Raw genomic sequence first — 27,649 nt, 5'->3', positions numbered from 1 at the left:
ATTTTGGCACCGTTTATGCAAAATGCACATGCTCTTTCATCTATTAATCCTACATCTAAAGTTTTATCTATGGAAATTTGGGGCTGATACACAAAACGATACATAAGCTCCATGACTGCAACACTTTATAATAGTAAAAACCTTCAAGCAACCTAAAAATATATCAAGAAGAGATCAATTAAAGTATAAAACATATTCATACATTAAACAGAAGTACCCCAAACCACATGCACCAATTTCAAAAACTATTAAAATACAGCAAATCAAAAGCAAGTTTTAAGACAACCAATTATCTATTTTGGCTTAAAAATGTAAAATAAAAATAAATTACAACCCCATATACTTCTTACATTTACACGTGTATAGAAAGAAATGTCTGAAAGGAAGTACACCAATGTACAACCATTTGTCCTCATTTGTGGGATGTGGAAGAGATACATAAAGTGAGGGAAACCCAATTTTTGTGTTAAATATATCTGTTATTTTCCTAGGCTATTGAAGTACAGTTGATTTGCAATACTGTGTTAGTTTCAGGTGCCGAGCAAAGTGATTTGGAGATATATAAATTTATGCATATATAGATATACTTTTCAGATGTTTTTCTTTCATAGTTTATTATAAGATATTAATATAGTTCCCTGTGCTACACTGTAAATCCTTTTTGTTCATCTAGCTTATATAAATATATCTGTATTTTAAAACTTTTTAGTAAAGTATAACATACACACAGTAAAATATGCAAATCAAAAGTAGACAACCGATTAAGTATTTATTACCTCAACACCCACACCTCACCATCAATGAGATCAAGATAAAGGGCTTTATCAGCATTTCAGAAGTCTCTCTCCTTGCCTATTCCAGTCAGACCCCTCACAGGACCTCCTATTGTATCTGTTTTAATATTAATATGTTACAAAACACACGATAACTTTTATTTTTTTTAAAAATTGATTGATTAAAAAATCTTGCTTCAGCAGGGTTAACAGCCCTTTTTTGAATATTAAATATACACAACAATTTATTCAGAGAAATTAATTCAATATATATGTGTGTGTTAGATGCATATATATGTATGTATATATATATACAAGCATTTTCAGAGTCTTTCTGGTATAAACTCAGTTATTCCTTACAACATTCCATGAGGCAAGTGCTATTATTACTCCCTGTTGACATACGCTACAACTATGGCTAAAGCAGAACAGTAAATAACTTCTCCACGGGTACACTGCTGAAAAAACGGCAGGAAGGCCCGGAAGGATACATACAAAGGCAGTCTGATTCCAGAATTTGCAACTCCTTGTTGAACTCAAACAAAGAAAGGAAAAGGCAGCAAGTTGTAGAGTTGGGAGCACTAGGGTTTCTCCAGCACAGGATTCTCTTTTTAGCTTCCTTTTGAATAAATCACTTAACATTTCTAATTCAGGATTCATCTGCAAAATGGAGAGTTAGGCTAAATTCCTCTCCTGATCCGATTCTCTGATAAAGTATGTGACCTACAAAAATACCAAGCAAATAGGCTTCATCACAGTGTAGCACAATCACATACTCCGTTCAGAAATGACTCATACGAGGAAATAAAACCACAATTTCTGAAACTATTGGAAACAATCATTTTAATTTAATGTTATTTTTGGACCCAGAAGGCTTTTTTTCTTCCCCTAAATAAGCAAGCTGGTGGTTTTGAAGGGTCTTGCTCATCTTTTTGTGGAAAATGCCTGAAAACAAACCACTAGAAACTAAACAGAAATTTTTCTTCCTAAATTATGACTGAAAACAGACTGAATTTCTCTCACCAAATGGCCACATATACTTTTAACAGATACCTCTAGGATTTTTGGTCCCCATATTTTGAAACATTGACATAAACACAAAACGTACTTCTTCTCGGATAAAATCCATAATTCTGAGGGCTAAAAACTCTTCAAAATAACATGAAATGCATCTCCACAGAAATCAACCCAGGAGGCCAAAGTTTGTTTCTAAAGAAAACTGGAAGTAAGAAAACTATAAACCTCCACTAGAATCTGCCGTTTTAATTTCAGTTTGTTCAAAATATCAGTTCATGTGGCCATATCTTTTCCTCTGCTAGGAAGCCCTGGATATCAGTAACACTTTGGTACAAATAAAGCTTTATATAAGTTAGAATAAAGTATAACCAATGAACTAGCTTCCATGATCACATACAAAAAAGAATTCGCTTCCAAACTATGAACAGGATCCATTCTTTGTAGTCTGTTTGGCTTTGGATGTACATCCTTTGAAGACACGTAGCAACAGGGTAACTAGTGATTTTCCATCAATACCCCAGGCACTGGGGCTACAGAACGAGAAAGATAAAGTTTGCCCCTGGGTGCATTCAGAATCTCTCTAAAGATAGACTCATGTAAAAGTAGTCCCAGCACAGTGTGCTCTTATACTAACAACCCACATAAGGTGCTACGGTATTACAGAGAGAAAAGAATTCATTCTGCCTGAGCTTTGGGAAGGCTTCCCAGAGGAGGTGCCATTTGAGCTAAGCCTTGAAAGATGAGTAGATTTTTTTTGTCCAGGTAGGCAGCAAAACATAAGAGGCAAGTAGGTTAAGGGAGCTGGGGCAGTGGAGGACAATGGTGGCCAGGATATACCTGAGAGAGAAAAGGAAATGCCTAATTGTATTTTATGCCATAGAGCATTCATAAAATAGGTAAGTCTCACATTTGTATCCACTGTACAAAGAAATCAACCTCAGAAAGCAAATATGTGACTTGAATTCTCTAAGGGGTTCCCTGATTTATGAACCCAAAGAGTGTCCATTTGGAAAAACAGAACTTCTGGTTTACTGGCTATTCTCCAATGACTCAAGGGCTACCAGGCTTCCTGTTCAATGTCAAGAATAAAGTGCCTGGATGGACTTGATGTGTGCTATGCCTTCTTTGGACTTCCTGTCAATGCGTGGAGCAGAACTCTCCTCTGCTGTCTGAGAACTTATGATTTAAGCCCTTGGTTTACAACTCCCACCTAACTCTCCTGGAAGGGCCCCCATCTGTCATTGGGTTGACCAGCACCCACTTCATCTCTCTGCTAACAAGTAGCTGTGAGGAGTCCTTCTCTTTCCAGAAAACAGAAATACATTTTGATCACATACAGTATGTTATATTTGCAGCCACGTTTCCTTTTTAAAAGTACATTTCTAAAATTAAAGCATAAATCAAAGCAGAGGTAATAAAGAAAGACAGACAGACAGAGAGACAAAGGGAGTTTGTTTTCAAGTACCTCTGCCCTGTCTGCTTGAGCATCAATTAGTAAATGATGTGAAATCCCTAGGTCTGTCTGACCGCTTCCAGGTAACATGATTACCTGCCTAATACAATTAAAGTAAAACCACTAGATAATACATACACGTGGAATTTCAAGTATCTTGCAATTACTAGTGAGATTTAAATTTTCTCTCCTGTTTAGACCTCACATAAACATTAGTTTAATCATATATTTATAGTATTAATTGTTTCATACTCCAAAATAATTTTTACATGCAACACAAAACTTATGCAAGCAAAGTTATCCTCCTTCACTTCATGTTAATACATATATGTTCCCAGTTTGTTCTTCTCAGTAATTTTTGAAGAGCCTTTCATAGACACCTGAACTAGGCAAGTGTCAGATGGAATACTCTGACTATAGTCACATTTACTTGTAGTCAACTGCATATCAATGCAGAGACAAAATGTGCATGCCAAGATTAAACCTATAGAATTAGAACATAAAGTCTGGATTGGGTAAATCAGCAAAGGAGTTTTTACGTGCAATATGCTCATTTTTACTTTCTGCAGACTGTACCAATATTATTAAACTCAAGACCCTGAAACTGTGATACAAATTGAAAGCTAAGGCGTATTTCGTTTGAAACTTTCTCATTACAAATGAACAAATGACTTAACTGATAAAGTATTTTAATCTTAGGCAGTTGTGATTACAGATAACACTTTACTTTTTCTGACACTACAAACTAAAAATAAAAGTTTATTATTACTGAATATTTATCTATGGGAAAAGATAAGCAATTGTCATTATCAAAAATGATTCAAAAGTATCTACTAATGATTGACAGCAAAAGTAATATTTTAAAAATAGTCATATAGGTAATTCAAATAAATATCTACTTCTGACATAATTTACTAAGTATTCTGGTCCTCCAACTCATACATAGTTTTCAGAGAAGAAAAATATGCTGACAATAGCCAATCTGTGTAAAAGGCATGCATGCTCTGGTGTGTCCGACTCTTTGCAACCCCATGGACTGTAGCCCATCAGGCTCCTCTGTCCATGGAACTTTCCAGGCAATACTGGAGTGGGTTGCTATTCCATACTGCAGGGGATCTTCCCAACCCAGGATGGAACCCAAGTCTCTTAGTGTCTCCTGCATTGGCAGGGGGATTCTTTACCACTGCACCACCTGGAAATTTCCCATTTATATAAAGCCATCCGTAAATCCTCTCTATGTAAGGCTTATCTATCAACACAGGCCAATAAGAATTGATTGATTTTGTGTTTAAACTTAGGAGGAATGTATGAAGATTCTCCATACTTAACTAAAAATAGTAACAGTCCTCTTATGCAGATGCCTGGAAATTTTTTGACTTTAACAAGTGATCTTAAAACCGACTTTGACTATGATTTCTCAGCTGAGGGCAATTTCGCTTCTGGAGGACATGTGACAAAAATCTGGAGTCACTGTTAATAATCAGGGAAGGCTGCGACTGGCATCTCGTGGGTAGAGACCAAGGATGTCACACAACAGCCTACACTGTGCGCCCTAAAATGCACACACAAGTCAGTCACACACACACCTCCAACAATGAATTATCCAATTCAAAATGTCAATAATCAGACTTTGAGAAACACTGGTCTAAATACACTGAGAGATTCAGACACAACATCAATAGTAACATCATATTTTTAAACAGGTGTGCCTGGCAGCAATTCCAGGTGAGCAGTTAAAACAAATAGAACCCTGACAATTAACGTTTAATCTTCCCTCCTCCTTCAGCCTCTCTTCACCATATAATCATTACATCTGAATCCAAGGACCAAATGATTAAGTCGAAAAATGGAGATGCTAATAACTTCTCTGGTGGCTCAGATGGTAAAGAATCTGCCTGCATGCAGGAAACCTGGGTTCAATCCCTGGACTGGGAGGCTCCCCCGGAAAAGGAAATGGCAATCCACTTCAGTATTCTTGCCTGGAGAATTCCATGGATAAAGGAGCCTGACAGGTCACAGTCCATGGAATCACAGAGTCGAAATGACTGAGTGACTAACATTTTCACACTTTCACTTTCAATGACCTCCTGCTGACTGCAAAGACAGAGTCATAGCAAGCTGTGGTGTTATCCTTTAAAAAAGTTTACACTGAGTTCTTCAAGTGTGTGCATCCATGCTCAGTCATGTCTGACTCTGCAACTCCATGAACTGTAGCCCACCAGGCTCCTCTGTTCATGGACTTCTCCAGGCAAGAATACTGGAGTGGGTTGCCATTTCCTTCTCCAAGGGATCTTCCCCACCCAGGGATCAAACCGGCAACTCTTGTGTCTCCTGCATTGGCAGGCGGATTCTGTACCACTGCATCACCTGGGAAAATTATACAAATTCTTATAATTGGTGCCTTCAGGCTGGAAAAAAAAAGCAACTGGTGAAATAAATATTGGCTGATTTCTTTGGAAGGAATGATGCTAAAGCTGAAACTCCAGTACTTTGGCCACCTCATACGAAGAGTTGACTCATTGGAAAAGACTCTGATACTGGGAGGGATAAGAGAAGGGGACGACAGAGGATGAGATGGCTGGATGGCATCACTGACACGATGGATGTGAGTCTGAGTGAACTCCGGGAGTTGGTGATGGACAGGGAGGCCTGGCGTGCTGTGATTCATGGGGTCGCAAAGAGTCGAACTCGACTGAGCGACTGAACTGAACTGATAAACAAAAAGATCAGTATAGAATGTTCTTAAAATGGCTTAGAGTAGCTGAGAAACCACAAAGATGAAAGTCTTTAAAAATTTAAATATATATGTATACATATAGCTGATTCACTTTGCTGTACAATAGAAACTAACACAACATTATAAAGCAACTAGACTCCAATAAAAATTATTTTTAAGTAAATAAATAAAATCTAGATGACTATACGGGAAAGTATTTGTTAAAAGAAACACCATGCAATGTTAATGGCCAAAACTGAGTTTTCTAATGTCTTCTCTTGTAACTCCAGCCTCAGATTTGCCAAGTAGGGACTCAATTTTTAATCCCCAGTCTATGACCCCAAAAATGACTTTCAGCTCTAAATATCTCTGGAATATTTAGCATACTTCAATGGAGGGAAGACAACCACATTCATAATAGCTAGTATTCATATCATCAGCTCAGTTCAGTTCAGTGGCTCAGTCATGTCCAACTCTTTGCAACCCTATGGACTGCAGCACGCCAGGCCTCCCTGTCCATCACCAACTCCTGGAGTTTCTTCAAACTCATGTCCATTGAGTCGGTGATGCCATCCAACCATCTCATCCTCTGTCATCCCCTTCTCCTCCTGCCTTCAGTCTTTCCCAACATCAGTCATACACTATTCTAAATTCTTCACAGATATTTATTTGTTGAATTTTCACATGATCTCCAAGAAGTACATTCCACTACACATGAGAAAACTGAAGCAAAATCTGTTTTAAGTAACATGCTCATCATTACAGTCATTAGTGTCAAAGCTGGGTTTCAAACCCAAGGAGCCCAGGTCCATATTCTTTGTACTTAACCACTATGCCAGAACAGTAGGTTCCTCAGATGTCAAGTGCTAAGAAACACTCACATCTCCAGAGATTTTCAGGACCCTCCTTTTATCCACTAGATCACTGACTTACCAATGGTCATGTGTGATATAAATACATCTCTACATCATACATACAAGCTGGGCCTGAATTTAGAGATGCAATTCTACTAGATCAATACCCCGTGTTCCTGAGGTCATGGCTAAGGCTGTCCTGCCTTGTAATGCTAACTGTCCCCCATGCTACCACCACTGCCTTCACCCCCATTTCTTTTAACTCATTGATTCAATAGGAATTTAGTGTCCCCTGCTGCAGCTGCTGCTAAGTCACTTCAGTCGTGTCTGACTCTTTGTGACCCCATAGACGGCAGCCCACCAGCCTCCCCCATCCGTGGGATTCTCCAGGCAACAACACGGGAGTGGGTTGCCATTTCCTTCTCCAATGCATGAAAGTGAAAAGTGAAAGTGAAGTCGCTCAGTTGTGTCCAACTCTTAGCGACCCCATGGACTGCAGCCTACCAGGCTCCTCCGTCCATGGGATTTTCCAGGCAAGAGTACTGGAGTGGGGTGCCAGTACTAGAAATATAGAATGGCAAATACCAGTAAGAGCATCAGCAAATTCTCAGTCAAGAGCAGAATTTAAACTCATGCAACCTATTACATTTCAATGTGGCAATTGCTATGCTAAAAGGTGGAAACTAGGCTCTTTGGGAATAAGGAGACTAGAAATATCCAGATCAGTCTTTGGTGGTCAGAGGGGGTAACATTTTGCATCTTGAGTCTTGCAAAAGGAGTAGAAAAGAAAGTTTCAGGGGGAAAGGAAAGATGTCTTCCAGATAGAAAGAATCACATGCACAAAGAAATGCAGCAGAAATGACCAGAGTGTATTTGAAGGTTGCACTTTTCCACCCAGCTGGAGAAGAGATTTCTTGTGAGTGGCTGGTGAGAGGTAAAAAGGGAAACTTGAGCAAAGTTCTCAGCTTGAAGGGTCCTGTAGATCCTTCTAAGGATTTTAGAATATGCCCTCTAGGCAACAGGGAATTTATTTTGTTTAGAATTTTAAGTCAAGAAGGGTTCTGATAAAAACTGTGAACAGATGTGGTTGATCATCCTTGGGACAGCAGAAAAGTCTTAGAGATAGATCCAGCACAGACCAGAGTAGTCCCCAAAGAGAGAAGGTCAGGATATCACAACTATGCTTATGACAACAAAGACAATATGACCAAGTGTGTGTAGCACAAGTGTCCCCCTATAGCTAGTATGTTCATCTGAGGATTAAACCTATAACCTTGTTACCACAATTAACTCACTTACCAAGCTAACCATTTCTATGAATGGTATATGCCAAGAAAAAGTAGAACTTATTATTAGTATAATCATAGACTAAAAGTCCCAAAGCCTTCAAAATCATCCAGAGTAGGAAAAAAGTCTATTCGTTGCATTGTAATTTTGGCATCTCATCAGCAACACTGATAATGAAAAAAGCATTTAATAAGTATTTACCATGTGCCCAGAACTTTGCTAGTATTTTCATGAATGGAGCCTTTAAAAACTAAAGTCAACAACTGACATGACAAAACAGACCTAAATGAAAAGTCTACCTGGGTCGACTATGAAAAGCAAAAAGAGTAGCATCATCTAAATACCTAAAGTTCACAGACAAAGTTTCAGTAATATTGAGGTTGTTGCCCAACTGGCTGAGGTCTGGATTCTAAAGTTACCTACTAGAAGCACAATTTGAGATTACTGAAAATCTGCAAAAGGAAATTGGAACATGACTTGCCCACCCTGTGATTCAATTTGGCTAGAATTACTTGAGTCAAAATCATATGTGAATACACATTTGCATTAAAATATAAAATTTGAAGTGAAGAGAATTAGCTAATTCAGAGACCTGTGGACTTTCCAAGTCATCATCGCTTTCAACATACTGCATGCATTAAGTTAGAAATATTCCATCTCTTAGTCGGAACATTCAGGTCCTTTCAAATCCTCTAACTTGAGGGAGTTCAGAGTCAGAAGTGAAATGTAATGAATAGATCCCTCCACTGGGTATATGCAGAGGCCTGTGAATTGTGTATATTACCGTGCAGAGAATAAGCCCTCTTGCTATGTGGTGGACCTATTTGATTAAGGATCAAATTTCAAATTTAATGCTATTGCTTTTGTGAGCAGAATTAAACTTAATGGTATATGAACGTAAATTTTTATGATTTAATCGTAGCCTTTCACAAGAAATGTCCCTTTCATTTTAAAAAGGAAGCAGGAAAGAATAACAGAAACGGTAGCAATAATTTATCTGAAAATCTAAGGTCAAGTCAATTTATGCCACTGCTGATGAGTCTCTGTCAAGTCTTTAAAGGAAGAAAGAAAAAAAAAAAGATGCTCTAATCAAACAAACCTTTCTAAGAACAAATTTTATGTGCCTCATTCAGACCCGTAATTCCATGTGGGAAACATTCTGACTACTTTTTATTTTCTCAGTACTAAACTGAAAGTTGCAGATAGGTTAACTAAGAATATCCACGTGACACTAGGATAAACCGACACACCTTTTGATGCTGCGTTACACTGGGAGATATTTTGCCGTATTTGAGAGTTGCTTGTTGTTCTGTTCTGGTTTTTTAGTGGATGACATTCTCACAGACTGCAGGAGGTACTCTGAACTGACTTTTCGTCAGAAGGTTCGTTTTTTTTTGCAAACTGCACGATCCTTACAGAGACCTGGGGAGGCACCAATGGTCGGAAACAGGATTGGTGAGTGATTCATAGGCCACGCACGTCCTGCTTCACGAAGGCAGTGGACTTTTCTCTAGTGGGCTTAGTGTTAGCTTTCACTTGAAAGAAGGGTTCTGTGGCTAAATACATAAATCAAAAGAAAAACCGCTGCTTCCTTGAAAAGTACATTAAAGTTATAAAACAGATTATTAACAGCAGAACAAGGATGTTCACCTAAGGAAAACTTTAAAAATGCCAAGCCTGATATCTATGTAAGTTGAAAGTATTTCTGAAATATGAGTGAGCCCCGTTATCATTTCAGCTTGCCTTTAGAAATTCATTATGCAGTCCTCATTAGTTGGTTCAACAGAAACATCTGAGATTTATAATGAGCATTCAAGCTTAAGGCAAAAAGAGAAAAACTGTAAAACTGATAACATCTATCTAAAGGATAAGGCTCGAGAAGCAAAAGAAAAGACTGCATGTAAGTCAAATATTGAAGAGATCTAGACAGAAGTTTCCAGCGTTTAGGGAGCCTTCTAGAATACCAGTTTCTCCCAATTGTAGTCCTTTGCCATCAACCTTCATGATTTTGGGTATTTTAACTTAGCACTTGTTCACTGTCACTTAATATGTTTCTTTAAATAGGTGCTTTACATTTTTTTTTTTTTTTGCTTCAATCCTTTTCTGGTTTTGCCTTAAACAACATTATCTAGGAAAATGTAGGTTTAATATGAAATCTAACATATCTTCTTAGTAATGTTAGAAATAAATATATAACTAATAATATAAAAATAAAATGTGTGGGCACCCCCTAAAATGAACTCAGGTGTGACTGGTGGGACCAAATGGTCTAGGGCAACATTTAAGGATAGGGAATCAGGGTTCAGGCTGCAGAGCTAAAATCCTGGCTCCACTCTACTGCATAACTGAGTCTCAGTTTTCTCATCTGTAAAATGGGAATAATAAAAATGGCACAGTTGAGACACATAAATACCTTAAATTTTTTTGCAAAAAAAGTAAATAAATACTCAGTAAATATCATCTATGATGTGATGGCTATGATAATTACTGATGGTGAAAATCATAATTACTCACACTGGCAGAACGGTTACAACTATACAAAAACTAAAGTGACTTTTTTTTTTAATACCTTAAGATCTCCATTTATTTAAGAACATATACTTCATACATGAAATTTCAAGATGAGTATTCTGTATTGCTTTAATGCAAGTTCACTTTGAACCTATTCAAATGTGATCCCAGCAATCAGATTTTGCCTAAAAATTTCAACCTAAAAATAAAATTTACCTATGAAAAAAAATTTAAAAACCTTAACATGACAATATATAATATAGGTCCTTCTTTCCCAGAAGTACATTAAAATAAATTTACTTACTGCACATACATAAACGCTTTAAAAATATCAGTTGCTGTATTAAAATGTACATGGAGAAAAAAAATGAGAATTCCTGACATTTTAACATGGTGTTACTCTTCATCGGCCATACACTGAAATCTCAGGGTAAGAAAAGGGCCAGACCAATGCCGAAAGGTTTCAAATATCAAACTATACTATTATGTCAGTGCCCTAAGATCAATTAGCACCTTTCAATGACAGCAAAGGTTACAATGTGACTTAGAGGTACACACTCTGCAACTGTTTTAAACCACCATATAAATGTGGTTTTGATAACTTAAAATGGTTTCTATTTTTAAACTCATCTGTTTCACCTCTTCTTCTGGAAGAGGGGAGTTAGGGGAGTAAGGGTAGTGATATTTATTTTCAGTACCACTCTCCTAGTAGAAACCTGGATGGGACATGGTAAGAATCACAAACTTCAAGAGAAAAACAGTATATTACCAAAGCATATCCTAATGTGCAGAGCCACAAGCAATATTAGGTGACAGTAATGTTTACAAAGTCTGCAAACCTCTTAAAAGCAATCAGAATTGCTTATACTACTTGGGAATATGTGATTCTTGTTTATTTTCTTCGACTCAAGTTCAAACTAAGTGAAGCCAAGTTCACTGTGCGTACAACTTAATCTTTGGTGTCCCCCACGACAAAACTTATCTGACTGCAAAATGCAGTCTCACACATACTGCAATTAAATACACCACTACATCTCTCACCCATCTCTAGAGTGAGTGCCTGAAAGAACATGCCATTTCTTAGTTCACTGGGAAAAATTCATGAGAGGAGCAGGTACACTGAAAGTCATCCTATTCCTCCTGCTGTGGATTGCATTCACCCAGTAACTGCTGTAATAAAACCCCCCAGTGGTATTTCTGAATACAGTTATTTAAGATACTCTACAGGGAGGCACTTTATAAGAGTTTAGAATATGTAAGACTAATATCCACTTGAAAAAGAAACTGTCATGATTATATTATATACTGAAAACATAACAAAATGTTTGATACATTTTGTCCCGCTCTTCAATGAGAGGATTCAGAACATCTTCTTCTGATAATACACTCTTCTATTTGTTTCTTAGATGAGTGATCTAAAATATTTACAACCAGACAGTACCTAATTTTAGGTTTTAAGTGCTTTAACAGCTCCATGAAATATGACCAGCAGCTGCAATACAGAACTATGGTGAATAAACTTCTGATAAAGGGGGGCCTGCTTATACTGAATGTTCAGTGTTCCTGCATTTACCTAAAAGAGGGAAAAAGATAATGAAAAATAAAATAAATACTTGCACTATTAAATTACTTAACACTTCACTAAGCCTTGAAAAGGATTATTTCCCCTCTTCTTGAATTCTGGATAAAAAGTGTGAGCTTCCACCAGGTGAAGTAAGTGAATTTGTGAGTCAGAATGTGAATTTTCCAACATCCTAACTTTTCATAACAGTCATGGGTTCTCTACCATTCTACTTTTCTAAAACTTCAGGCTAATTTCATTTCAGTGCATAAAATTTTTTAAAATTAAATACCAAGCCACATAAATGTATTTTTAGACATGGCATCAGTCATTTAGAGCTTGCAACAGAGATTGAAAACATGAAATTGGACACCTTATTTCCCGTGGCTATGTAAAATTTATTTACACCCCAAATCATAATATAAATAAAAAGGAAACTTTCAGAAATGGAGGTCTTATTCTTCTTTTTGTTTAACTCAAAGAGGTTTTTGAAAGAAAAAACAAATTATAGCAAAATGATGAACTACTGATCCTCCAGTCTTCCCTCACAAAAGAAACTTTGACAAAAGATAATATTTTTCAACTGACTTCTACAAATCCTCCAGAACGCAGTATCTGTATTTCTTAATAGGAATAATGATTGCTTTTATACAAAATTCTTTTTATACGAATCTCAGGGTTTTTTTTTTTAATTTTTAAGCTTGAACATAATACTTATTCTCTAAATATGTGCATATATAAATTTTTATTGTGTTAAAGAGAAATTAAATCTCTAATATCCTGTATAATACTTATTCATAAAAAAGAATAATCAAGTAAATCTTTTAATTTCAGTTATAATTGTGAAACAATTGCTAATTATGGTGATCTTAGGTTGACATGTACTATTTTCAGATAACTGGCAAAGGAAAACTATCTCTTGAAAACCTATTATTTTAGACCTTTACCTATTATTAAAGGCAAGGATACATCCCTAATAATCAGGGGGGGAAAGGAACAGTTTTCAGATAATCTAATTACATTACTTTCAAAGCTGTAACTGTCAAAGGTTTTAACCCTCACCTACAGCCATTTCTGGAAAAAAAAAAAAAAGTTATTTGACTCTGAATGGCTCACAACTTTTAATGAGGCGGAACAAACTATTTTTATGGTTTATAATAACAATAAAAAATGAATGTAGTTATATCTGCGTTTGGTATTGTTACCATAAAAATCAGATTCCAGCAGCCTAGCTCCACACAAAGTAGTTTCCCTGTTCTTACTATTGCTATCTATTTCTTGGGATAAGGTTATACCACACCCTGCTATGTATCAAACATTTTGCTTTAGGATTCTCTCGCTGCCCAACCCCCTTCCTAGTTTTTCGTTCCTCAGCTATAAAATGGCTAGAAATAATTTTTTTTTAAATAAAGAGGTTGGGGGAGACAAACCTAATTCTACCCGGGTGAAGTTATCAAGTATAATCCTTGTGCTGAGGCGGTTTTGAAATAAAACCAAAAACGCAACAGACAAAATACCATCCTCAACTTCCAAGTCTAACAGTCACCGACATATAAATCAAACTTCAGGAGCTGTGGAAGAGGAACCCACGATCCTTAAATGCTCCTAAGACTCCAATCTAAGTCCCGAAGGAGCGCGCAGTGAAGCTGACAGACGCCCGAGAGTGTAAAAAGTAGCCGCACAGAAGAGGAACAAAATTGCCATATTCAAGAAGACGTGTTTCTGCTCCATCAATTACGTTGATCCCAGGGTGCCAAGCCAAAAGGGGTAAGGGAGAAAGAAAACTGTTAAGTATGAGCTCTTAATGTGAAACCTAACCTGTTGGTTCTCTTAGGTATCAGATTTTGGAAGTGTCTGTAATGACAGCCAGGAAAGCAAATTAATGGCCAACGGCCCACTGGGTTTGAACACGAGCCTCCTGTTACCTCCTCACAGATCAAGTACACAACATACACGCACACGGAGGTGCTCCACGTGGAACTGCTCTGAAACCAAAACACACGCCCCGTCACTATTCTCCACCTTGGCAGAAAGGGCCGAGGGACCTGCACCTTCCTCCACTGCCCTCGGATGAGGATTCATGAATGACTGCCCGCTGGACAGTGCAGAGGACAGACGCCGGCGGCGAGGAGAGAAAAACGCGCTCCAAACGACATCCTCCCACACACTCACTCACGTCTAACACAAACCCCGTTAGCTTTCAAGAGCAGGAGAAACAGAGGTGGTGGAGAGGGGAGACGCTGCCACCCCAACTAGAAAAGGGATCACAAAAATTAAACCGTGCTCTCTGGTTTCGCCACCGCTCAGCCGTGGCACTAGGTCGGCAAATTCTCTAATTGCTCCAAGCTGTTCCGAATACTGTTTACGAAAGAAAGAGACATCTTTCAAGTGCTACTAACGAAAGTTCTGGCTGTTGTGCGGCGCAAAATAAAACAAGCACACACACGATCTCTTTCCAAATCTCGCTTAACGACGCTAAAGCATCGAGCCCTTTCAAGCCCCACAGCCACCCCAGACACTGCAGGTTTTTTAAGGAGAAAACCCGCTACCCCCGACCCGGGTCAGGTCCTTCCGTTTGGAGAAGTTAGGATTCCTTACGGCATCTGCGTCCCGGGCCAATGAACGCGTGTCCTCTGAAAAGGCGCCTCTCGTTTCACGGACCCTGGGAAACGGCAAGAGACATTCGGCCCACGCCACATAAAAACTATGAAAGGGGGACGGCCGCAGCCCAACAGCCCGGTTGGTGCTTTGAGCTTAGAACACAAGCATTAAACGTACACACGCACCCAGCACCGCGAAAACCCCAGGCGCCTGGGGCCCTCTATGGGACCTGGGTCAGCATCCTTGCAAATGGCACATCTAGGGGCTACTAGGCAAAGTAACAAATGTCACAAGAAGGAAGCAGGGGAGACCCAGGAGCGCGCACCTCTGAGAGGCGGGAATAGAGTGCAGGTATGGAGCTGCGCACCCTGTTCCGCGAGGGCTCCGCGAGGCACAAAAAGGCTCTGCAGGGACCCTCGGGGCTCCAGGGCGTCCTCCAAGGCAGAACACACCAAGGCACTCCGAGCAGCCCGGGCCCCAGCCCGGGCTGGGGGTACTCAGCAATGGCGCGACCGCGGGGACCCGGGCGCCCACACACCTTCCCGCAGAGCGCGCATCGCCCCGGCGCAGCCGCGCGCACTCTCCCTGGAGAGTTTGCGGGATCCCTGAAATGCGGACCCCGGGATAGAGGTTCGGAATAAGAAGCACTCACCTCCTGCCGCCCAGACCGTCTCAGGATCCCAAAGTTCAAGTGTCTCCCCCAGCAACGGATCTGTGCGTCCGTATTTACGTATTTATTCTCTTTCCTTCCAGTGTTGAAGTTTCGCCTTCACGCTGTGCCTCTGGTGAAAAGAGGACATCCCCTTCGGCCACCCCCCCCCCCCACCTTCAACAAATAGCGTACACCAGTGGGGGAGAGACGGGGCGGGGGGAGAAGCGGCTACGAGGGGGAGGAGGAAAGGAGAGGAGCCAAAACTCCCAATGGCGACAGGAAAAAAAAAAAAAAGGAGAAGAAAAGAAAAAGAGAGCGCGCGCCCAGCCACCGAGGTCCTCACGGCCAGGCTTTTCTGCAGGCTCTCTCCCGCTCCGAAGCGGGAGCGACAGCTTCACGCGGCCAGGCTCGAAGTTTTGCGCGGAAGCCGGGAGCGGCGGAGCGTGCGCCGCACGGCGGGCAGCCTCGTACTTGCGCGCGGGGTGGGGGCGGGGGACGCCGGCGCCCGCGGCCACTGGAGGCCGCCGGGGGCACCCCCCCACCCCGGGGTCAGGCTGTGGCGGGGCGGCGGCACACGGGAAAGTGACTCCTTTTTATTCGACCTCGGGCGATGGCCTGTTGTCATCGCTCGCGATCCCGCGTGGGCACCACTCTGGGGCCCTGGGCGTCCCCGGTGGCGCCGCGGTAATCTCCGCGCCCTCCGCGCCGCCCCCACCCCGCCCCCACTGGCCGGGCGCCGGCCGCAGCCACCTCCGGGCGGAGGGGAGGGACCCGCGGTCGCAGTCCCCTCCCCGGACCGGGGAACCGCAGTCTGTGCCCACCTGCTTCTGCCCGGCAGCAACCCCCCCCCCCCACCACCCCAGTTGTCTCTAACTCGGTCGCTACCCGATTCCCGGTGTGGACGACTTCGGGCGCCCAGCGGGACTCCTTTCCACTTACCCCCAGGGAGAAGAGAGAAGGAACTTCTTCGCCTACTTCGAACTATGTAAAGTACAAAACACCCCACGTCGGACTGGGGAACTTTCTCTGAACGGAGGAAATACTCCTTTCCGTGAAGATGTATGCGAGGCACGAAGAGTGAGCAGCGTGGGGATAGGCTGTGCTGGAAAGGGCCTGGGCCCCCGTCCAGCGCTGGGCGCAGGTAGGCATCCCTCCCAGATGCCCAAAGGTCAGGCTGCGACGACCGACTTCCAAGACAGCGTCAGAGCCTCCCCAGGCACATTGCTGAAGCGACATTTCCTGCGTAAGCCTTCTGCGCATGCAAGATACACCCACGTAGGATCTAATATTCTATATGCACTCATGTGGAGATCACAACCCGAGATCTGAGTGAAGTTGACAAGCAACAGTACATAAATTTTGCATCCATTTCATCACCTCTTCGTTAAAACCTATTGTCAAGGTTAGGAACATCTTTAGTTGTCACATTGATTAAAAGTGTTTTGATTTGTTGAGAATTTACTGAGTGGCAGTCATTGCACTGGTCACGTATGGTACACGTGAGTTCATATAATTTTCACATCTCTATGGTGGTTATTTAATCCTGTATAAGAGATAAGGAAAGTGAGGCCAAAAGAAACCCAAGGAATGTTCCCAAAGATAAATCCAGTAGTCTCTATAAACACAAAGTCTAATATTCAACAAGCAGCCCTTCAAACTGCCTGAGCCATGACCCCAGAGCTTACAAGTAAACTAGTAGGAATGACACCCAAAGAAAATTTAGTTTCGATATATTATCAACCGAATTATATTTTGCACAAAGTTCAGGAAAAAATTTCACCCTCTGCTTCACCTGAGTCTCAAGCAATGGACACGGACACCATCGAGTTCAAAAGCAATCAACTTATTTTTTGATCAGTGGGGAATTATGTACAATAATTAATAGGCAATGGGAAAGGTGAAGTTGTAAATTTAAACTGATAAATGTACTCATTGCTGCACTCATCACTCACTGGGTGTTCTTTCCTGCAGATTTATTTTGGAGGACTTAGGCACTGCCAGGCTTGTTTCCTTTTCTGATTCTCAAGGTAGAAGGGCTTTTGGCAGTGGGTTTGGCTCAAAGGGGATTTGAACCATGATCCAGATAAGAGCACATTTTGGCCTGAAGAGGATGCCACCTCCTATACACTTAAGAGGGAAATATCCATGGGTAGATTCAATTAACTTTGCAAGTCTTAATTTCCTCATTTTACAGGTGAAGAAATAAGGGCTCAGAATTTTTAGCAACTTCCTAATAAACGGCAGACCTAAGATTCAAACCAGCCTCTGTGTAACCGCAAAGGCCACTCCTAGCCACTGTCATGCTATTATTAGTATGGTAGTAGTGAGGAAAAATAGTAATTATTTTAGTACAGTTTATATGCTACAGGCAAAATATGCAATTTAAATGTTTTGTCAACCATTCACTGTCTAGGAATGCTCAGCAACTATAGTAATTATCATGTAAAAATTAAGTACAAGGCTGAATGTACTACTCTCCTCCTAAGGCCACAGATTTTTACATTTCATTTTTGTATGAAACATTATGTGTTAGTTTGACCTAAATAAAAGTGAGAAGATGCACAATTTGGATAAAATAAAAATTCATACTTTAGTACAGCATGTTCACACAGAGACAGGTTTTCAGCATGTTGCTTTACTCACTCCTAAAATCATATTTTCAGCAATACTGATCTTGCTTTCAAGTTACTTTGCTCCCACATAATTTTTTATAATCTACATAAGAATACGTTTTACAGAAGTTACCCTCCCTCAAAAAAACTAGAATTATATCACACTATTAGTTAACTTCTTATTAGTACTTTCAAATTCATTTATGTATATTACATAGATGTCATCAGGAGTAATATAAAATCTCACGTTTCAGTCCACCTTCGAAATAAGTTGAGCACAAGAGATTTAAGAATTTTAAAGTTGTATAGGCAAAAGTGTATTGCATATTTAGACAAGGCATTATTTCCAGCATTTCTACTAAATATAACTTTTATAATTATTGCCATATCACCTTTAATACTGTTGACTCAATATTATTCTTTAAGCTGTTTTTATTATATAATTATATATGATAAAGGAAACTTTTTATCATTATCATAAATGGAAAATCAATATAATTTTCCATGAATAGAGGATGACCTTGCAAATGAGTCATTTTTACAGAAATAAAAATTATCTTAAAAAAAAATTATCTTGTACCACCTAAAATTATCTGACACCAGTTTGAGAAACACTGGTTTAAAGATTTACACTCCTTGGGTCCCTTGGGCTTTCCAAAACATATTTTCTAGCCTTCCTTTTCCATCACTGTAGAGAAATGTTGAGTCCAAACTTTTTTTAGCTATTACATTTAAAATTATTGTATTAGTAAATTATTTCCATGCCTAATATATACTTGAAGTATCTGAAATTGAAGTGTCTTTTGAAAATTAATTTAATTTTTATTATTTTTCTTAATATCTTACTTGTAAAATGCAAACAATTTATAAACCCACAATTAAAAACCAAATTACTTTCAAGGAAGATAATAGCAGTTACCTTCCGAATCGCCCTTCAACAATCTTAAAGCTTAGCCACTGAAAAAGAAACTTTCCAACTGAAGTGGCAGCATCTATTGGTGCAGTCTGGTACTGCACCCAACAGAGTTCTACAAGGCAGTGAGGAGAGGAAGATAGATCATTGGGGAGAAGCTCAAACAGCCTAAAATGACATGCAGGGAGGAAAATTTTGAAGTCTGAAATCTGCTGGAAAAGTCCGGAAGTGATTCAGAAACACTAGAAGGTTTGATATGACATGAATCAGGAATTGAGAATATCCTTGAATGTATAACTTCATCTGAAAAAGGATATTTGTTGTGGGGGGAGAAAAATAAAGATGACTTTATAGTGAAAACTGGTGGAAATAAGATTCACTTATTAGAAAGTCCTTTAACCAACCCCTCCTGCAGTTATCATCTATTATTAATTTTTAAAGTGTGTATGGCACTGTTCTGGCATTTGTTTGCGAGCAAGTCAAATTAAAAAAACAAAGCCCTCTATGAGCTCATAGTCCAAAACTTTATTTTAATTTTATTTTAAAGTAACCTTAAGGGGAAACCATTCCATCACTTTAGTAAGGACAAACGTTATGCTAGAAAATGGAATAAGACACTGAACACAAGTTCATGTGCCAGACACCAAACTAACTGAAACACCAGAGTTTGGAGTAGAGAAAGGTTTATTCCAGGGCCAAACAAGGAGAAGGGTCATGGTTTGAAATCCAGGAAAGGTCTTAGGAGACTGAATGAAGCCTAATTCCCACAAACAAGAAAGAGGGGACATAGAAAGGATTTGTACCTCAGAGGGCCCAACAGGGTCCTGCCTGCTTTCAGTCACCAAAACAGAAGACAGAAGACTGGATGCTTGTAGAAATAATTCCAGAATAGATCTCTTAAATTACTCATTTTTGGTACATTTAAAGTCCAGCTGGAAGTATACCCAATTCTTAAAAAAACAAAGTCATTTGGTAATTGTCTTGTACATTCTAAGCCAAATCCTTTGAGCTTGGGGAGAGTGAACTTCCCCCTGGTGGTTCAGTGGTAAAGAATCTGCCTGCCAATGCAGGAGACACAGAAGACACAGGTTCTATCCCTAGGTCAGGAAGATCCCCTGGAGAAGGAAATGGCAACCCACTCCAGTATTCTTGCCTGGAAAATCCCATGGACAGAGGAGGCTGGTGGGCTACAGTCCACAGGTCTCAAAAGAGTCCAGTAAGACTTAGCGACTAAACAACAACAATCATGAACTAGATTTAACACTGTTTTCTCTACTACTTTGCCAATAACAGAACAAATAAAGATAAAACATGATTGCCCAGAAGTCTAAAGTTCTGTGCTTCTGGTTTTCTAAAATCTATAAATAAACACATTTTCTGAGTAATTTTGTGCAAACAGATCAAGCTTAAAAAGGTTTTCTACTGGTTTGTGAAAGTGAGGAAATTGGATCTGCAGGGGACCTGTCGGGTCATTCTCTTGTGCTGGGCTCTCTGCTAAACTTCCTCATTCTTGGCTGAGTCTCTAAAGAAAAGGAAACGCACACTCTCTGGGAGACAGCTTCATTATATTTACTTTTCAATTCTCTCTTGAAATTTTTTCTCAAGTCAATCCTTTTAGTACCATATTATGCAATCTTACTCTATCTTTCATGTTTACACCCAACCTTCAGCTGTTTATAAACAGATACCATGCCCACTTTTAGTCATCTGTTAGCCACGTTAAACAAATGTAAGGCCTTTTAATCTGGTTTCAGTTCAGTCTCTCCAAGCCCTTAATCATCCTTATTGCTTGTCTCTGAACTATTTCCAGTTTCCTGGATGTTCATTTTCATTAGACGAATCCCACACTGAATGAGTTATTACAGGTGTGGTCTCATTAACATAGCACAATGAATCCTACATTTATTTTTTCTCTTGTGGCATTATGTTCTGACTTCCGGGCAAATTCCCAGGAGCTCTGCGACTTCCATATTCTGACGAACTTAGTGTAATGTTTTTTTCCTCATTTTCACCTCACACAGTGTTTCTTTTAGCAAACTGTAACAACCTGATTTCTTCTCCAGTACTTCAAACACCCAGTTTTAAATGATAGTAGAAGTCAAAATATGAGTAAGATTACTTCATTGTGCTTTTGATTTCATTGGCTTATCAATACCTACATCTCAAAATAGGAAATGTCCAGTCAATTTCTTTTTGCATACAACTCTTCATCATATCGGAGAAGGCAATGGCACCCCACTCCAGTCCTCTTGCCTGGAAAATCCCATGGACAGAGGAGCCTGGTAGGCTGCAGTCCATGGGGTCGCTAAGAGTCGGACATGGCTGAGCAACTTCACTTTCACTTTTCACTTTCATGCATTGGAGAAGGAAATGGCAACCCACTCCAGTGTTCTTGCCCAGAGAGTCCCAGGGAAGCGGGAGCCTGGTGGGCTGCCGTCTATGGGGTTGCACAGAATTGGAAACGACTGAAGCGACTTAGCAGCAGCAGCAGCTTCATCAATATAGTCTTATGATACACATCTGCCTGTGAAAAATGTCCACTGATTATAATCTGAAAGTCTCCAAATGCACAATTCAATGATTGGTGGAAGGAGGAAGATTACAGATGGCAAATAAACTGATTTGACAATTTTAAAGTAATGTATTTGGCATAGTCAATTCCAGTATCCATTCATTTTATAAAATCACAAAGTTAGGAAGATTGCTAAATTGCAGAAATCCATTTAAACTGAATATTTTTGAGTGAAACTATTATAACACCACTGAAAACTATACCAAAAGCTTTATAATGTCCATTCCTTCCACTATATTTTATAGCACATTTAGAAACTATTTATACAATGTTTTTCAATTTTTGGTATATATTCTCAGCACCAACTCCAACATCAATTAAAATGACTGTTCTGTTCATCTTATTTATTCTTCCACCAACCTTCTCAAAAATATTAGTCAGGACTAAGTGCACCTGCTTGCTGTTGTTCAATCGCTAAGTTGTGTTCAACTCTCTATGATCCCATGAACAGCAGCATGCCAGGCTTCCCTGTCCTTCACTATCTCCTGGAGTTTGCTCAAACTCATGGTAAATCCTATAAATTTGATTTTTACCCACATCCTTTTACTAATCTCCTTTTCAGAAGTCTGGGAAGTCTCACTCCCAGGTGGCACTATGGAGAACCCGCCTGCCAATGCAGAAGTCATAAGAGATACGGGTTTTATCCCTGGGTTGGGAAGATCCCCTGGAGAAGGAAATGGCAACCCACTGCAGTATTCTTGCCTGGGGAATTCCATGGACAGAGGAGCCTGGTGAGCTACAGTCCATAGTTTTCAGGGTCAGACAGGACTGAAGCAACTTAGCACGCACAGGAAGCCTCACTGTAGGTCATGTTGACATCTCAAGCCGGACACACTCCAAGGTGAACGCATCAGCTCAGCGACTCCCCCCAACTTCTCCCACCAGCTTCTCTTCTTGAATGAACTTTATCACCACCTTTGTTAATGCTTCTTCACCTCGCTTTCTTTCGTTTCATAAACACTAAGTCAAGAGGACAAGGTTATTTTGCATTGGCAATGTCTCCCCATCTATTCTTTCATTTCTTTATCATAGCTGCCTCCCCAAGCTGGATTCCTCAACTGCCTCTTCTATCATCATCAGCATTCCCCCTTCTCTAGGTTCTTTCCTGCTCATCAGGAGAAGAATCTTGCATCTTCCTTTGTTTTCCATGAACAGCACCTTGTATCTAGAACTTGATAAACAGTTGCTAAAAACAATTAGATGCTTAAATGAAAAATGAACACATTCTCCAGTTGATAACCTGACTTCATTATAACAGAGGACATTCAGTGTGATGAAGACTTTCCTCCTGTAAGTTTAATTTGTGTATTTTAATCTAACTCTTGTAGGGTCCCCTTTGGGAAATTTGATATACTCCCTAAGCCCAAACCAAGTCCCTCTTTTGTATTCTGCATTTTACTATTCCAAATTAGTAGGGATAAAGTGTTCTTTGTGTATCCTATGGTTCAGGACCTGTGATGAACCACCCCAGCTTCATGATAGAATTTCCAAAGCAGCCTATGGGTTTAAAAACAACAGAGATTGGGGCATATGGCTCAGGAGGTGAGCCTGAGGACAACCCACTGAGACAGGAAGCTTTATGTCTACCGATGAGGGAGGGCTGGGTTAGAAAAAGGAAGGAGGGGAAGGATTCAGAATAATCGCCTTTCTCAGTGCCTGTGTAGTGCTGGGGAAATAATAAGGGTTCATTACTATTGCACTGAACTAAATGAACTGATTTAGCCGCAGTGCCCCTGCTAGCTTGTTTTTAACTTCAAGGGAGCCAGAGCTACCCCATCTGAAATGAAAGGATGAGCCCACAAACCTTGATTTGAAGATGAAATGAGTAGTGCACCTTAGGGAGGCCTTTATTCTGGTGCTTCTCTGTTCTGCCTCATCTGAATTTTTGAGTTCTGAAAGCCCTGTAGCCTTCTTCTTGTGTGTGCTTGTTTAGTTGCTTCAGTCATGTCTGACTCTTTGTGCATCTATGGACTATAGACAGACAGGCTCCTCTGTCCAAGGGATTCTCCAGGCAAGAATACTGGAATGGGTTGCCATGCCCTCCTCCAGGGGATCCTCCTGACCCAGGGATCAAGCCCAGATCACTTTACATCTCCTGCACTGATAGGTGGATTCTTTACAACTAGCGCCAACTGGGAAGTCCTTTCCTTTCAAATAAAAGGCAGTCCAATTTTATATGAATTGACCTTTTGTCTGCATAGGAGCCACTGAAGAAGCTATTTCAATTTTGAATAAAAAAATAGTCCATAACACTTAATTTTTTCCCCAAATTGGCCTTATTGTTAAAAGAAATGTTCATAACTGCCAGAACTAAGGCCACTCAGGAAATTCAAGGGACAGTGGCATTGCTTAGCATTCATCTTGGGTTTCAGGATATAAAATTCTAAAATGCTCTTCTTTCACTGTCAAATCCTTTCCTCAGTTTTCCTATTTGAGAACCTGTTGTTTCGTGATTGGTCCCACTGACAAGCTTTTCATTGGAACTTTCTTCTCCCTTGGCTTTTGTTGGCTGCTCTGGATTCAGTCACCTCCACCTCTCTGATCACTCTTTGTTAATCTTTTCCTTGAATCCCCTCGGCCACTTAAATGTGGATGTTCTCAGCATCTGTTCTTAGCCTTCACAAACACTCAGTTAATCTAAGGAGAGACAGAGATGGACCAGGCAGAGTCCCTGTCCTCCAGGAAGTTTCAGTCTAGAGGAGAAAATAGGGCATCCTAGGAAAGATTACGGAGAAGGCAATGGCACCCCACTCCAGTACTTTTGCCTGGAAAATCCCTTGGATGGAGGAGCCTGGTAGCCTGTAGTCCATGGGGTCGCTAGAGTCGGACACGACTGAGTGACTTCACTTTCACTTTTCACTTTCATGCATTGGAGAAAGAAATGGCACCCCACTCCAGTGTTCTTGCCTGGAGAATCCCAGGGACGGGAGAGCCTGGTGGGCTGCCGTCTATGGGGTTGCACAGAGTCAGACACGACTGAAGCGACTTAGCAGCAGCAGCAGGAAAGATTGAGGGCAAGAGGAGAAGAGGGCAACAGAGGATAGATGGTTGGATGGCATCCCTGACTCAATAGATATGAGTTTGAGCAAACTTTGGGAGACCGTAAAGGACAGGAAAGCCTGGTGTGCTTGGGGTCGCAAAGAGTCAGACACGACTTAGTGACTGAACAACAACTGTCACCCACCAGGCTCCTCTATCCATGGGATTCTCCAGGCAAGAATACTGGAGTGGGTTGCCATTTCCTTCTGCAGGGGATCCTCCCGATCCAGGGATCAAACCTGGGTCTCCCTATTGCAGGCAGACTCTTTATCATCTGAGTCCCTGGGAGAGCCCCCAGCTTACACCCTTGCCAACAGGTAAATCCCAAATGTGGTTCTAAAATTTTTAGCAGTGAGTCAAAAAGAGAAACTTGATTAGCTATCCAATTCTCAGTGCCATGAAAATATAGATATAGATATAGAGAATATAATTCTGATGACACTAAGGCTTGTCTTCACAGTAAAGACAGTGTGTTATGTCACATACTAATTCTCAACAAGAGCCTACTAAGTAGATGTAATGACTCCTTCCACTGGCCTATTCTCAATGGTAAGGTTACTTGTGTCTTAAAAATATATATATTGTAGCTGGGGAAGACAGTGCAGGTGCTCCAAAAGAGTCCTACGAGACTGAGCAACTAACCCTTTTCTCTTGTAATGGGATCAGCTACTGTAGTTTGCCTTTTTGTACTAGCCTCAACTCTACACCATTTAAGCCCTATCCTATTTTTCTTCTCTTTCATATGCTTTTAATTATTTTCTAATCATATTTTAGTCACATAAACTGCCTGTAAATAAGGAGCTTTTAAAAATGCTCTTACTATTTTGAATGACTACATAACAAAAAGTAGGGCCAAGGTCACTTCGATAATTAAAATTAAAAGCAATTGGGAAAATCAATTATATGGTGATATAAATAGTCTGCATAGAGTAAACGGAGAAGGCAATGGCACCCCACTCCAGTACTCTTGCCTGAAGAATCCCATGGACGGAGGAGCCTGGTAGGCTGCAGTCCATGGGGTTGCTAAGAGTTGGACACGACTGTGTTGAGAAAGTGAAGGACAGGGAAGCCTGGCGTGCTGCAGTTCATGGGGCTGCAAAGAGTTGAACATGACTGAGTGACTGAATGACAACAAAATCAAAGTGTATCCAGGGTTAGAGTTTTAGGAATCTTGCATTTTTAAAATATTCATTCCTGAGTAATTCCTTCCACTGTTTCTCTAACTTGCTTACTCAACCATTGTCAGCAACCCACCAAAGAACTTCAGATAAAAATTTATTTTCTTTTTTCAATAACAGTAAGATAATCAAGACAATTATTGTCAAAGAATAACTGATTTTATAAGGCGTAAATAGGTTTGATTGTAATCTGCCTCAAACTTCTCATTGATAGCTGCAGAACACTAATTGCAGAAAATTTCAGTGATTTGCTCATTAATTGTTGGGGAAAAGGAAGTAGAATACAGGTTTCTAAACTCTTCTCATGCTGGTTGAAGTTTCTGAGAACATCACATTGTGCATATTATAACTGAAGATGACAAATTTTAATAGGAACTCTAAATATAAGTTTCTATAAAAATATGCAACCAATTAAGAAGTAACAGAAATGTCAAGACTCATCCTTATTATGCCCTCCTTTTGTTCTTACTGTTTTTTTTTTTTTTAATGTATTCTATGCAGCACTTTATTGTTGCTGATGCTGTTTAGTTGCTAAGTCAAGTTCAACACTTTTGCAACCCCATGCCAGTAGACAAGCAGGTTCCTCTGTCCATGAAACTTCTCAGGCAAGAATATTGGAGTGGCTTGCCATTTTCTTCTCCAGGGGTGTTTCCTGACCCAGAGATAGAATCTGTGCCTCCTGCATTGCACGTGGATTCTTTACCATTGAGCCACCAGAGAAGCCCACAGCACTTTATATTTGCTGGCTAAAATTGGAAACTGATAAAACAATTCTTTAGTGTAGGTTTCCTGTTGTATAGAATTCAGAATATTATTACAAAGGGAGAATGAATGAGATCCATTTACCATGGTTATCAGATTTCAGGAATCAAGCATGCATGAATTTACTAATTTTGCTAACACTCCCTGTAGAAACTGGATGTCAATTCAAAGGCAAGTTATAAATGGCAATAAGAATAAACCATGAATGTCATGTGTATGTATGCTGCTGCTGCTGCTAAGTCGATTCAGTCGTGTCCGACTCTGTGTGACCCCATAGACGGCAGCCCACAAGGCTCCCCCATCCCTGGGATTCTCCAGGCAAGAACACTGGAGTGGGTTGCCATTTCCTTCTCCAATGCATGAAAGTGAAAAGTGAAAGTGAAGTCGCTGAGTCTTGTCCGACTCTTAGCGACTCCATGGACTGCGGCCCACCAGGCTCCCCCGTCCATGACATTTTCCAGGCAAGAGTGCTGGAGTGGGGTGCCATTGCCTTCTCCAATGTGTATGTATATAACATTGCTTTTTAAGTTTTATATTAATTACTTTTAAAGAAAGCGAGTCTTGCATTTACAGCTTTATTCTTAGTATCAAAATTCAAAGATGTTTGTTTGATAAGGTGAATATTCTATCAATACTAATATTATGTTACTTTCCTCAAAACAATGCTAATGCAGTTTGAACACAACGCTGTGATGTTTAACTTAAAAAGACTGTCAAAGTAAAAATGAAGTATAATATTTAAAATGGATAACCAACAAGGACTTACTGTATAGAACATAGGATTCTGCTCAATGTTATGTGGCAGCCTTGATGGGAGGGGAGTTTGGGGGAGAATGTATATGTATATGTATACGTATGGCTGAGTCCTCTCACTGTTACCGGAAACTATTACGTTGTTAATCTGCTATACCCCAATATAAAATAAAAAGTTAAAAAAAATAAAAATGAACAATAATGCAGGTACAATACACCAGGACTGCTATGTAGGCTGAGGACACAACCAAGCATGGATTTAGGTACGTATTGTCAACTGAAAGTATTTCATTCATGTTTTTAAAATCAGAGCATTTAAAAATATGTTTATTGGATATTTTGTCATAAAACTTCATAAAACAATTACTCTTATGCTATCATTTAAATTCTTGTTG

General features: G+C 40.1%; 1 protein-coding gene across 13 annotated transcripts in view; it reads right to left on the bottom strand.

Moving 5' to 3' along the window:
• Positions 1–27,649, bottom strand: part of EYA4 (EYA transcriptional coactivator and phosphatase 4) — a 365,716-nt gene that overhangs the window by 304,689 nt on the left and 33,378 nt on the right. For 4 of the 13 annotated variants that reach the window (XM_070796185.1, XM_070796195.1, XM_070796192.1 and 1 more), the window contains exon 1: positions 15,426–16,091. The exons of 2 other annotated variants lie outside the window; for them this stretch is intronic. The gene's annotated coding sequence lies outside the window, so the exon portion shown is untranslated. Of the gene's footprint in view, positions 1–15,425; positions 16,093–16,364; positions 16,580–27,649 lie in introns of those variants that run through there. 7 more of the 13 variants (XM_070796191.1, XM_070796197.1, XM_070796199.1 and 4 more) reach the window with 4 other exon arrangements.

This window comes from Bos indicus, chromosome 9 (assembly GCF_029378745.1).
Source record: "Bos indicus isolate NIAB-ARS_2022 breed Sahiwal x Tharparkar chromosome 9, NIAB-ARS_B.indTharparkar_mat_pri_1.0, whole genome shotgun sequence".
Lineage (NCBI taxonomy): Eukaryota > Metazoa > Chordata > Mammalia > Artiodactyla > Bovidae > Bos > Bos indicus.
This window is presented reverse-complemented; position numbering and strand designations above follow the sequence as displayed.